Below are 13,210 nucleotides of genomic sequence, written 5' to 3'. Positions count from 1 at the left end.
TTGAAGATTGCTTATTTAAACTTTTATCATGTGAGTCAATAAAAAAATAATAAAAGCATCCGTTAATTTAGAGAAAAATATTAAAAATTTAGATTTGATAATGGTATAACTATGAACACATGTGTCATCGATAATATACGCATCTTGTTTTGCGGCTTCTCTTTCAACAGCTAAATAATTGTGTTAATTTTATTCCAAAAACATGCGTATAAAGTGTTCCAAGGTCATAATAACATAAATTCAGGGTAATTGAATCAAGGCATCACTCTTTATTATAAATTTAAATATATATGAGTGCTTTTGTTCTACAGTCCACATCGTTTGATCTATAGTTGTTGAACAGGCACATATATACCTTGAAGGATGGAAATGTGTATCTTGGAGCGATTTTTTAAAATTTTAATCAGAATGTATATTAATTAAAATTAATCTGCATTTTGAAATTTTTCCTCGTTAACTTTCGAAACTTTTACTGTACAAAAATAAAATTTTCAATATTTTAAAATTTAAAATCAGCATTTTAATTTAATTGTAATCAATTTAATAATCTTTTCCTGAATTTTGGAAATTTTTAAAAACAATTTTGTTTATTTTACAGCAGTAGATTACATTGTTTCACTGAAGTTCAAATCATTTTCATTGTTTCATCTAATATTTGACGGCACAGTGTTTTTCTATTGGAGAAAGATAAAAAAAAATATGTATTTTATAAAACGAGAGAAATCTGAAGTTTCAAGACTACAAAATTTAAAATGCAAATGAATGTCACATTTATATTTTTAGTATCACTTTGAAGCAGAGTTTAGACTCCAATAAAGAGGTTAATGCACACAATAAAAAATATATGCACATTAATGGAAATAACACGACTCTAATGTCTGAGAATTTAGCAGAATTGTAGACATGACGTTTATATTTAAAAGATTTAACTTAATTTAAATTTAACCAATATCCAAGGTTTGACAACTGGTTCCCAAAACCTACTAGCAATTAATAAATTTCATTTCAGTGATCGGATTAAATTAAACAATAATCCTGCATTGCACTACTAAAATTCTAACTTTAATTTTTCAACAATTCAAAACATGACGTTTTGAATTCTGTTAACGATATGAGCTGTAAAATTCTGCTTTCAAAAAATATTTTGAATTAATTCTCATTTTTTAAACGAAATAGCAATATTTATTGATAATTTTTTTTCAATAAATAAAATTAAAAATTCAAAAATTGATATAAATTATAATAATAAAATGCCTGTGCTTAGTGAAAAACAAACTAAATATTTTCAAAACTTCCGATAGCAACGAGATGATTGTCACCAGTAACCAACGTCTTAATGAAAATGTGATAGTGTTTGTAACAAATAAATTAGAAACGCATTATGACTGAAATATTTTCGTTAATGACATTATTTTAACATCGCTGCAGCAATCGAAAAGAAGGGGAAGACATAAACTTCAAGTTTTGCCTAGAGCCAAGAGACGAGAATAAATAATGTGAAAATTAAAACTATTGGTTAAATAACGACAGGTGATAAAATTCCACCGGTGTTATGAGAATTTAAAAAGAAAAATAATCGTTTCATCTCCCAAGTTTATGAAAAGCTCTCCATAGTCTAATATTTTAAATTACTTTCAATGTCCTTCTAAGAGAAAGATATGATTTTTCATGAAATATTTGAATCATTACATTCAAAGATTAAAAACGTTAACTTTATTTTAGATATAAAGTTTCCTTATAATTGAAGTTCATCTGATACTAATCCTAAATGTACGTCCTAATGATATAATAATAGAAAATAATCTAAGGAGATTTTAAATAAAATAATTCTTAAGGAATTCGGATATTTTATTTTAAACAATGGAAGTTTATTATATCAATGGCGTAAATTTTTCAGTATTTCTGAAATTTAAGTAAATGTGTTACAGTAGTAAAAAGGGGAAAAAAATGTCCTCACAAAGAAATAATCCGAAAGTGCCTCAAACAATTGAGAAAACACCAAGAAATGAAAACATGTTTTTATTTTTACACATAATTACACATTTTCACACACATAATTACATATTTCATTGATTGTTAATTATTTTTACTTTAAATTGATAATAAAGTAAAAATAATTAACAATCAATGAAAAACTTCTAAATCTAAAAATTTCAAAGCATTTTAAAAGAACATATGCAGATTTTTACTTAAAAAAAAATTGAAAATACTCCAATGAAATTTTTGTAATATCTCGCATAGAAAGGAAATGCCAATATTTATTTGCATGTCTTTGGCTGTTATAATGACCTCTAAACGTCGTGATTAGGAATTGCAATACCGGACCAAAATTTCAATACCGGTACTCGGTATTTTTTAGATCTTAATACCGGTATTAGAAATTTTAGAAAAAGAAAGAAGATACAAGCGTTTCTTTCTTTTATTTGCCAGTTTTATTAGAGAGTGTAAATATCAGTAAAAATAATTTGTAACATAAATTATAACAATATATAAAGAATCACAAAAAAGAAAAGGAGCATTTTATTTATTTAAATCACAAAAAAGTGTAAATATAACTAGTCAGTCTGTGGTACTATTACAAATTTTTGAAATGTTATCTTAAAAAATATAATGCATCAATTGTACTGCCATTACGCCTGGAACGTAATTTTATGGAAAAATTACCAGCTGTCGAAAACGCTCTTTTGGCATCTACGCTAGTTGTTGGTATTGTTGTAATGCACGATATACTTTTTCGAAGTATTTACCTCTAAATCCCTCATCTTCAAATAAATCGATTTCTCGTCGGATGGTTTTGTATATAGCTGATTTCTGTATTGTATTTTGGTTTGTTGAAATTTTTTTATTTATCGCTAATTCTAATTTTTGTTTGAGAGACAATTACTTTTCATTATAGACATTAGTGTCATCATAATCTTCGATAACTGTACCGAATTCTTCTGAATGTGAATAGGTTTGTGGGTAAAACTTTTTAAGAAAATTTACTTGATCAGATTTGAATTGGTTAGTCTCTTTTTTTTTCTTTTTCATTTTTAAAATCATTATAATTATGTAAATACAGTAAGACATTTTCTAATTCGGTATGCCTTTCTTCTGTGCAAGTTTTCAATGTAATATATAATTCTTCAGCTAGTGATGTGTGTTGTTCTTTCAGTGACTGCAACATGAAATTTATTGTTGCATTAGCTGTTAATAAATTAGAATCTTTCCGACATAATGCCTCAACAGCCAGTTTTAAAGGAAGTAGAGCTGATACAGTTCTGGATATTAAGTCGAATTCACGATCTGAAAAATAAATTTGCAGGTTTAAGTCGATTATTGCTTTTTGGATTGGATTTCTCAGTTTCAAAAACCGTTCCATCATTAGGAGTAAACTGTTACAACGTGTTTTAGAATCTAATATTAACATATATTGTTTTATTTTCAGTTAGTATATATTTTTGTAATACGTCATTTTTTGTAGGGGAACGTTTAAATATCTTTAAAAAAATTTAAAATTTATAAATTATAGGAAGAAATTCTTGATGGGTTAATATTCCATCCTCATTAGCAATATCTTTTTCAACAATTAAATTGTCAATATCTTCATTGTCAATATGATTCACACTCTTACTCTCTTCAAAGTTGGAATCCGAAATTTCTATATCCACACTATTTGGATTCTTCTCTTCTTTATATTTTTGGTATAATACATCTATTAATCCTAATTGAATTCCATGAGCATAGCACAATTGCTGATTTGCACCAATCAACTTTCCAACATTTTTCATAAGTCCATCAGTCGTTACGGATACAATATCTTCTTTCAGGGATAATCCATGTTTCGCTAATTTAGACTTTAGCACTTCCACACATTTTTCGGCTGGCATACTTCCCGAGACATGTGTAAGTCCTGTATTCCAATTTTTTTTTCTGAATGAATATTTATATTTAAATAGCGTCTATTTCTTACACTTGTCCATTCATCAAATGTAAGACAAAATTTTTCACCATTTACTTTTAATTGTATTAGCTCGTGTTTCAAACAATTACGAACACCATTACTGTAGTTTATAATAATTCTTCTTAGAGTCTTTATCGATGTTGGTAGATTTTTAAAACCTCTGGCGGATAGTGATTTTCTTAATTCAGTAGAAGTGCAAAACACCCGAAACCATCTATTGCTGTCTTTTTACTTATAGTTTCATCCAAATTATCTTTTCTTTTTTCAAAATAATCTAAAATTCCTGATGGCTTGGGCTTAGAAACTGTGCTTAAATTTGTATCTTCATCGCAATTAGATTCTTTCCTCTTTAACAAATTTGTATCGTGTTTCGTTTTTAAATGTGTATGGAGTCCGCTTGTACTTCCTCCGTTTACTTTAAAAACTCTTGAACATTTTTTACATTGTGCCACCATATTCTTTTCATCATATAAATAATGAAACCAAACCGAAGTATTATCAATTGATTTTTTTATGTTCTTTAAAGTTATTCTTATTCATTATTATTGGTTATTATTTATGAGTATATATATAATAAATCTGAACAATATTTTTATCCTTAAAGTATGAAATGCAAATACAATGTGAATAACAAACTCACCAATTTAAAAAATACCGAAATATTACGCACTTTCTTCAGAACTGCAACCTTGTTTTCACAGACACGAATATCAGACTACGAATCCTGCGCGTGTGCAGTATTGCTCGGAGCTGTTAAAGGATAATTTTGACCCTCCTACTTGGATGATTCACATACTGTTCGTCTACATTTCGACGATTCCATCTCATTAAAAGGAGTGAGACGCGGAACGATAAGCGCATTTCTGATATTCACCTTTGACCTTGGATTTCCCCTATTAGATACTTTTTAGTTCGATTTTTTTTTTCACATGTAGTACTTTAGTATGTAAGTGTTATCACGCGAACTTGTAGTGAAGACAATTTAAAAGATTTCTAGTAAATATTTCTAGAAATACCAGTTTTTCTAGAAAATATTTCTAGAAAAACCGGTATTTAAACTTGTGAATACCGGTATTACAAAATTGTGCAAATGGCTCAAAATACCGGTATTCGGTATCCCGGTATACCGGTATTGCAATCCCTAGTCGTGATACCGATTCGACCAACTTTTGGTATTATGTGTATATATTTTGCTCCATTCTTCTGGCAACACTTGTTTTAAATGGCTTTTGTTTCTAATTTTAGGTTTTTGGGCTACTGTGTTAAGAGTTGCCCACATATTTTCAATTCTGGAGTGGCTGTGTGTAACTGCTATTTACAACGAAATAGACACCACATTTTGACATTACATGCCTTGCATTTGGAATCGTTGTACTGCTCGGAAATGAATTTTCCATCTACGCCGAATTTTTTTAGCCCTTAGATTATTACGAAATATATCCAAATAAACCACATGGTTCATAATGAATTAATAAAAACTTAATTCCCTAACCCGGATGAAGTCATACAACCCGAATTATGACCGAGTCACCAACAATTTTAACTGTAGGACATAATCTTTTTAGACCCAAAGCTGTATTGGACTTTCTTCATACGGTGCGACATCTGTCAATGCAAAAAACGTTGTATTACCTTTCATCTCTAAATATAATTTTCTTCCAAAGGTTATTTGTCTTCAATTAATTAGATTTTGCAAACACCAAACGCTTCTTCTGATTTTTGCAAGCTCATGAACAGGTTTCTTTCTAACAACTCGACTTTTATATCCAGCTTATCTAGTTACATTTCAAGCAGTTTCAGCATTTACACTTTTGGATATGATTTGATAAGTTTCTGCAGCAAATTTGACTGCACTTTCTTTGGGATCAATCTTAAAATTTCTTTCAAAATTTTCCTTTTTGTCATATCACTCAGAATACCTTTCCTTCCTCTTCTGCATTTATTTTCAATGAATCCCTCATTTTTAATTTTTACAATGATTTTCTGGGCAAAGTGTGGCTTCTACAAACGATTTCATCGATTTCACGATCAGATTTCTTTTTTGTTTAAATAAATGTAATACGAATTTCATTGCATAAATATTAGTTTTTCTTCGAGAAATTATTTTACAATGTAAAGTTAAGCTTTAAAATGGCTTTAAGTTCATATAACAAATTATTTTGTAAGCATTCCGAGGTCCATTTTCAGAAATTGCTAATTCAACAAGCAATATCTAAAATCTATTCCTATTATTTCAAAATTTATGACATCACGAGCATATTGTACGATTCTCAAAGTGGTGACTTTGAAAAATCACGAACGTTTTAAATGCTCATCCATTCTGATCAAGGCTTTTGTATTATTGGCAGAAAAGTTTGGTATAATGCCAGGAATAGATTTATCATAAAACACGTAAGGATAAAGCCAATGTCCATTACAAACGACACATGGACGGACGAACATGTATCGTGTTTTTCAATAATGGCACTCATATTTCCTTGCCATTTTAATTATTTCACATGTTCTTTTTAAAATAAAAAAGATTTCCAAATAAATCCTCTCGTGTTAATGTCTCTGATAGTTTGAGTATATAAACATGTTAATAAATAATAATTAAAACGGATACTTAAATATTTTTTTGCTTATGATTAGTTTTTCAAGAATAATTTCAATCATTTATATTTTTACTATGGGTGCATTAATACCTTTTTTTTCTATAAATTTGCTCATTCGCTTATAAAACATTAAATTGTATTTTGGATAAATTTTCTGTTGGAAATTTTTAAAAAAATATAGAAATTTGGATAATATCCGGAACTATCCAAATGCTTTACTGATAAAAAAATATTTATCTGAGAGTTCTTAGGGATCTGTTTTATTAACTGATAATCGACAAAAAAAATCTTGAGTTATATAAAAACTTAGATCAGCTTTCCTTAGAAATATTTTCTGAATCCTAATTCATTACGTTTTCTCCCACGAAGTTATTTTAGGTATTTTTTTCTGGATGTTATTTTGTAGATGATGTTTTTTTTTATATATTTATTTCTCACTTAGTAATTTTGGTTAATAATCCAGATGCTTAATTTACTTACTGGTCAATATTTTCACAAATGTATATCTTTATTTGTAAGAGAAATTCTTTAAAAATATTCCACGTGGGAACTTTCCAATTTTGTTTAATCTCAAAAGTAAATTAATTTTATCAAATATATAATCTGACAGTTACTGCAGTGAAAAATGCTGTTAATAGTCTACAAAAATATTAAAAATTCCATGAAGGAAAAAAATACTAAATTTAAATCTACTTTTTTATTGCAATTTTTTTTAAAGTTGTATTTTAATTTGTAAAATATTTCAAGTAAGACAACAACAACCTCATCAAGAAATAAAAACTAAAAAAAAAAAATATTAATAAAAAATAAAATAAAGATTAAAATTAAGGGACAAAAGATAATTAATCTGAAAAAAAGTGTCAGAATAATTAAATTTAGTACATTAGATTTGTTTTATAATGAAAGTAATTTCAAAATAAGTTATTGCCAAAACAACTGCAAGGGACTCATATGTAAATGCAGAGAATAAATACTGAATAAAAAAATTTTTCTCACTCTTCTATAATGCATTTTTATTTTGTGTTTAAAAAACGTAATTAGTGGATTGAAAAAACTCATCCAAAAAATATAATTCGAAAGCAGCGAATGATATTTTTATTTTTTAATGACGATATTTTAATTTTTGACCAATTTAGAAAAAGATAAAATTTTGCCAAAAAATACTTTTATCAGCATTAAATTTTACCTTTTTAATTTAAAATATTTATTTCTGAAAGTAACTGCAGAAATAATTAATGAATTTTCGACTGTTTTGACCAAGAGATATGCAACAAAAATCATGCAATTGTTTAATGTAGTTTTCCTATCAAAATAATTTTTAATCAATGCATTTACTGTATAATTTTTCCACATCAAATATTAGATAATTTTATAAATATTATATTTTGTTTCAAAATGCTCTCACTCTGGTTATAATACAGAAAAATTGATGCATGTGTTATGTATTATTTATTTATTTAAATTTGTTCGTAGCATTGAAAGAAGGAAATGTGCACTTCGATGAGATTTTTTACAGAAAATGAATTAAAAATTTAAGTGATTAGAATTAAGAGAAACTGAATTAGTCTCAGTTCATTAAGAGGCATTAGAATTAGCAACTATAAAAAAATTATAGTAAAAACCTAATTTCTCTCACATTTAAAATATTAAAACTTTTTTTTAATAATATTTCTGTTTTAATGCAATTTTTTTCCTGGCTTTTCACAGTCTTCTCAAAGTGTTTTTGGTTGAAACTTTTATCAATCTTTTTTATTGTTGCAAATAAATTCAAAATTATTTTATTGCTTTGTACAATCTTTATTTTTGTAAATTTCTCTCATGGGAAAAAATTAAAGAACAGAAATGTGTAATGAGTATTTATTCATATTGCCAAACTTAATTTTGAAAATTTGAATCCTTGAATGGTTTTAATAAGTATATTGATTCAAAAGTTGTTAATTATATGATAACATAATTTAGCTTGAATAAATATTGATTGATAAGATAATTTTTGTGAATATATGCCATTTTACAAAAAAAAAAATTGGTATTTAAATCATGATAATTGTTGATTAAAGCATAGTCGTTTTATGTTATATCTCCGTTTGGTATTCTAATGTATTTTAAAGATTAATTGAAAACACGCGCCATCCATTTAGAAATGCATCTATATAATATTATAAATTGTGACCAATAATATAATTTTATTTGGTATATTTTTTTCTATATTATGAAATATTTATAAGATTAAAAATTTTTAGACAAAAAAAAAATGACCATCTTTCTCTGATAAAAACAAATATAGCTATAAAATAGAATTGTGACAGGAAATTGAAGTGTGATCGGAAAAAAAAGATATTTGAGGCGAAGCTAAAATCTTCAGAGCCTCAAGATTTTATAAAGAAAAAAAAAGATATCTGATGAAAAACTAAAATCATAACAACATCAAGGTTTGAAATATTTGTAAAAATCAAGCGTTAGTAGGAATTAAAATAAAAATTATGAATACCGACAGCTCTTGTCTCTCCAACGTATTCTAGAATCATAAATAATAATTATTTTCAACACTTAATATGTTGCAAGTTTAGTTCTATTCAAAATGGAGTGTTTTATTAAATATTAATTTCCAATATAAAGTTTAAAAAACTAGATTGTTACCTCAGTGTATTTACACATTTATCGTTGTCCTTCATTCGTCGTTTTTTTATAACTACTAGATAGCTTCTGATTAGTAATTTTTAAATAGTAAAAGTTCCTCTAAATTCAATTTTTTCTATCGCATTTCTGTTACACAAATATATTTTAAACACTATCCCATCCAATACTAATTTATTTTCTTTAGAATATAACTATGCAGGCTATCTGAAATTTAAGAAAAAACTTCGTAATTCTTTTGGATTAAAAATGCTAAATGTATTGTACTGTTTTCTCTGATTGCTTTAGAAGCATGTAAAAACGTTTTTGTCAAGTTTCGGAACAAATGTTGGCATCAATAAATCAATCTTAGAAAATCGTTTGGATTTACAAATAAGACGCATTACAATAAATGAAAAAAAAAGTGATTGAAATATTCTGCTGCCAGTTTGAATGAATTATGGAACTCTTAAATCTCCTGCATTGAAGTTTTGTATGAGTTTAGAAATACAGTAAAACAATGTCTTCAAAATTCCGCAACAGTGAATTACAGCTTGTTAATATTCAGACATATGCGAAACAGTCAATAACGAAGATTTGTAGTTTTCAAAATACTAATGGTTAAATAAATATTTTATTTGAACTTCAACATAAATGATACGCTCATAATGGTCATTACTTATGTATAGATTGTTGAGAAAGAGGACTGATGTTTTTGAAATTATTAACTGCCATTTTTCAATTGGAATTTCCATTTGAAATGAAACTATCACTTAATCTGATAGTTATTCACTTCAAAAATTCTCTTAAATAGCCTTTTCACATTAAAAATAATTTTTCAATAAAATTTGTACTAAAAATATAAACAATTCTAATTTATATGTAAATAAATATATCACGAAATTTATTAACTATAATTTTGTATTCAGCGAATATAAAAATTTAGCTTTCCAACCTTCAATTATTATATAAAAGCTGATTGTGCTTAATGTTTTAAATTTGCATTTATTGACCGACAGTATGTTGACAAGATTGATCAAATTTCACTCTCAGTACATAATATGCTTAAAACTATTGATATAGTAAAATATCAAATCTTTATCTGAAGTTTACATTAGAGAAATTTAAGAAAACAATATTTTTTGTAAGAACATCAAATTTTTTGTTAAGATTGATGATGATTTCTTATTATTTAGATATTTGCCAAAACGAAGGATTATTTATTATTAAACTGAAAGGATGTGATTGAGAAATTTTAATTTTATTAGAAAAGTATTATATTACAATAGATTTATTAAAAATCCATCTAATTAATTAATTAAAACATATTTTTGAATTACGATGACGTTAAGACTCAAGTTTTTTTTTCTTTTATATGTTAGTTTCACTTATTTAAAGAATTGAACCTAATATTAATGTATTCCTTTAATTTTAACTAAAATCAACACATAATATAACATAAATATTGAATATATAATTTATACATCATGTCAAAATATACTTTTAGTTCAAACTGTAATCCAATACTATAATTACCAATGATTTAATTGGTAATTTAATGTTGGTTTCACTTACTTCAAGAATTGAACCTTATATTAATATATTCCTTTAATTTAATCTAAAATCAACACATATTAGAATGTAAATATTGAATATATAATTTATACATCATGTTGCAATGTACTTTTAGCTCAAACTGTAATCCAGTACTATAATTACCAATGATTTAATGTAGCTTTAATGCCAGATCCGTTCAAAATGAACAATAAAAAATACTTAAACTCTGCGATTTGTCCATCTCTATAATCAGTCTTAGAATTGCGTTGTATATTTGACGGAAACTTTTAAGTTTCCAAATTTGAGGGGGAATCGTCTGGTGTCTATAGGGATACCAGAAACCTCCGCAAAACGTTATAGAGATGCTTATGATGTTTTAAAGTAGTAAACAACAAATGTAGAAATGATACGATGTTAATAAAAGCCCTCTTAATTTCTTTAGGGAGTCTATTTTATACCAAGATCTCCGTTATCAAGATTAAGAGAATTATGATCGTGTACAGTTTAATAATTGTATGCTTGGTTAATTATCAACAAAAGATTGCATCAATGGAACTGCGAATGAAAATTTTTGAGATTACTGTGTATTGATGATTGTGTGTAAATTTAGATACTATTTAAGCTATAAATAAACTAATAAAAATGCATGCTTAAGAAATCTAAACATGGATAAAGTGAAAAAATATTGATTGCTGTCTAAAAAATTAACTTTAAGGTTTACTTAACACATAAATATAACAATAAATTTTAAAACTGACAGTACAAACTATTTTCTAATATTGTAAAGGGAATGGATCGATTAGATTATTTACTCAACTAATATATTAGATTAAATAGTATTTAAACTTCAGAATATGACAAAAAATCAATTACCAATCTGAAAATAGCTGAAAATAAAAATGTTTAATAATTAGTCAATCTTTAAAATATATCATTAACTAATAAAATATAAAGTCAGTTGAAAAAAAAATTTCAAATTGATATTTTTTAAAAGACTATTTCACTAAAATAAATCAATCTAAAATTTGTCTATACAATCTTATTAATCTAATTCTTTAACCCATTAGCAGCTACAATTCCTATTTGGGGATTTCGAAACAGGCCCTAACATATTTTTAGGTCGGTGTCCTGGCATAGGACATCCCGGGCTTCAGTCCCGGTTCGGGCATGGTCTTCTTCTTTATTCTATCTGTGAGGTGTATAAATGTGCTCCCCTGTAAAAAAAGGTTGTGCCAGCGAATGTGACGCATAAAAGTAGCTCAGTCGTACTCTTGGCCCTAGTTGGCGCTCTGAAAACACAAAAGACGGTCACTCGGCCTAATCGCTGACACATAACTGTCATACAGTAAACACTTTACAACCCGCTGACAGATAACTGTCAGCGGGTTGTAAAGTGCCATAAGTCACAATATAACAACACATATTTTTAGTATACCTGAAAGTATGATTCTATTTTATATATATACTTATCAAACAATATTGTTTATTTCAGAAAGTGTGTACTCAGTGCTTTATTTCTTTACAACAAGCGAACAAATTAGAAATTCGTCTGTAAGTTGAACGGAACAGTATTGTCCTATTTTTACGCAAAATTGAATGCAACAGAATTGTATTATATTTTTGATTTAGCTTTCATATTGTAATGAAATACTGTACATAAATATGAAATTCAGAAATTATAGTAACGATGTGTTACTTACTCATTCTTTTGTTTTTTATTAAAATGATTTTATTCATCATTTTACAACGATAATCTTTTTAAAAAATATCAAAGATTTTTAAAACAAAACATAATTTGAATATAATTTACTGTTATACAACAGTTTCAGAATATATATAGTTTTTCCGGTCAAATATTTCAAAAAAAAATTGACAGTCATTGTATTAAGTGGATGGCTTCAATTCAAATTTAAGTCACCGATCCTTAGGTTTTATTAATAAAAATTCAGACAATGTGAATTTTTAAAGATAATATCAGGAAATAAAATAATAAAAATAAAATGATATTTCTGTATATAAATGTATTTTTGGAAGATATCAGTGTGGTTGCTAGGTGTCATGTAAATCAAAAATTTACTTTTGAATATCTTAGAAAACGCATTTCGAATCAATATTATAATGAGTCAATCGTTTTCCTTTGAAAGAGCACAAAGGGAATTGAAAACACATTTATTTCCTTTCATTCATAGAGACAACAACTTCGGTGTAAACGTAAAATAAAGAGAAAATAGAATCATTCTAAATGCAAATCTTCTTTTCAAATAAAGAAAGACATTCTTGCTAATCCAAACATAAAATGATTCTTCTGTAATATATTGAAAACATAAAGTTTCGAATGAGTTAATAAAATTGACTCCTCCTTCAGGTAGAAATTATTCATTATTTACATTGTGATCTTTGCATACATAAGAAACACATTCTTACGAAAACATAGTAGCATAAATTACACAGACTTTCAGAGACAAAATCTACGTTAAAACATTGTTATTATAGAAAAAAGGAA

The sequence above is a fragment of the Argiope bruennichi genome, chromosome 10, assembly GCF_947563725.1.
Source record: "Argiope bruennichi chromosome 10, qqArgBrue1.1, whole genome shotgun sequence".
Classification (NCBI taxonomy): Eukaryota; Metazoa; Arthropoda; class Arachnida; order Araneae; family Araneidae; genus Argiope; species Argiope bruennichi.
The sequence above is the reverse complement of the archived record's forward strand: the minus strand, read 5'-3'. Positions refer to the sequence as shown.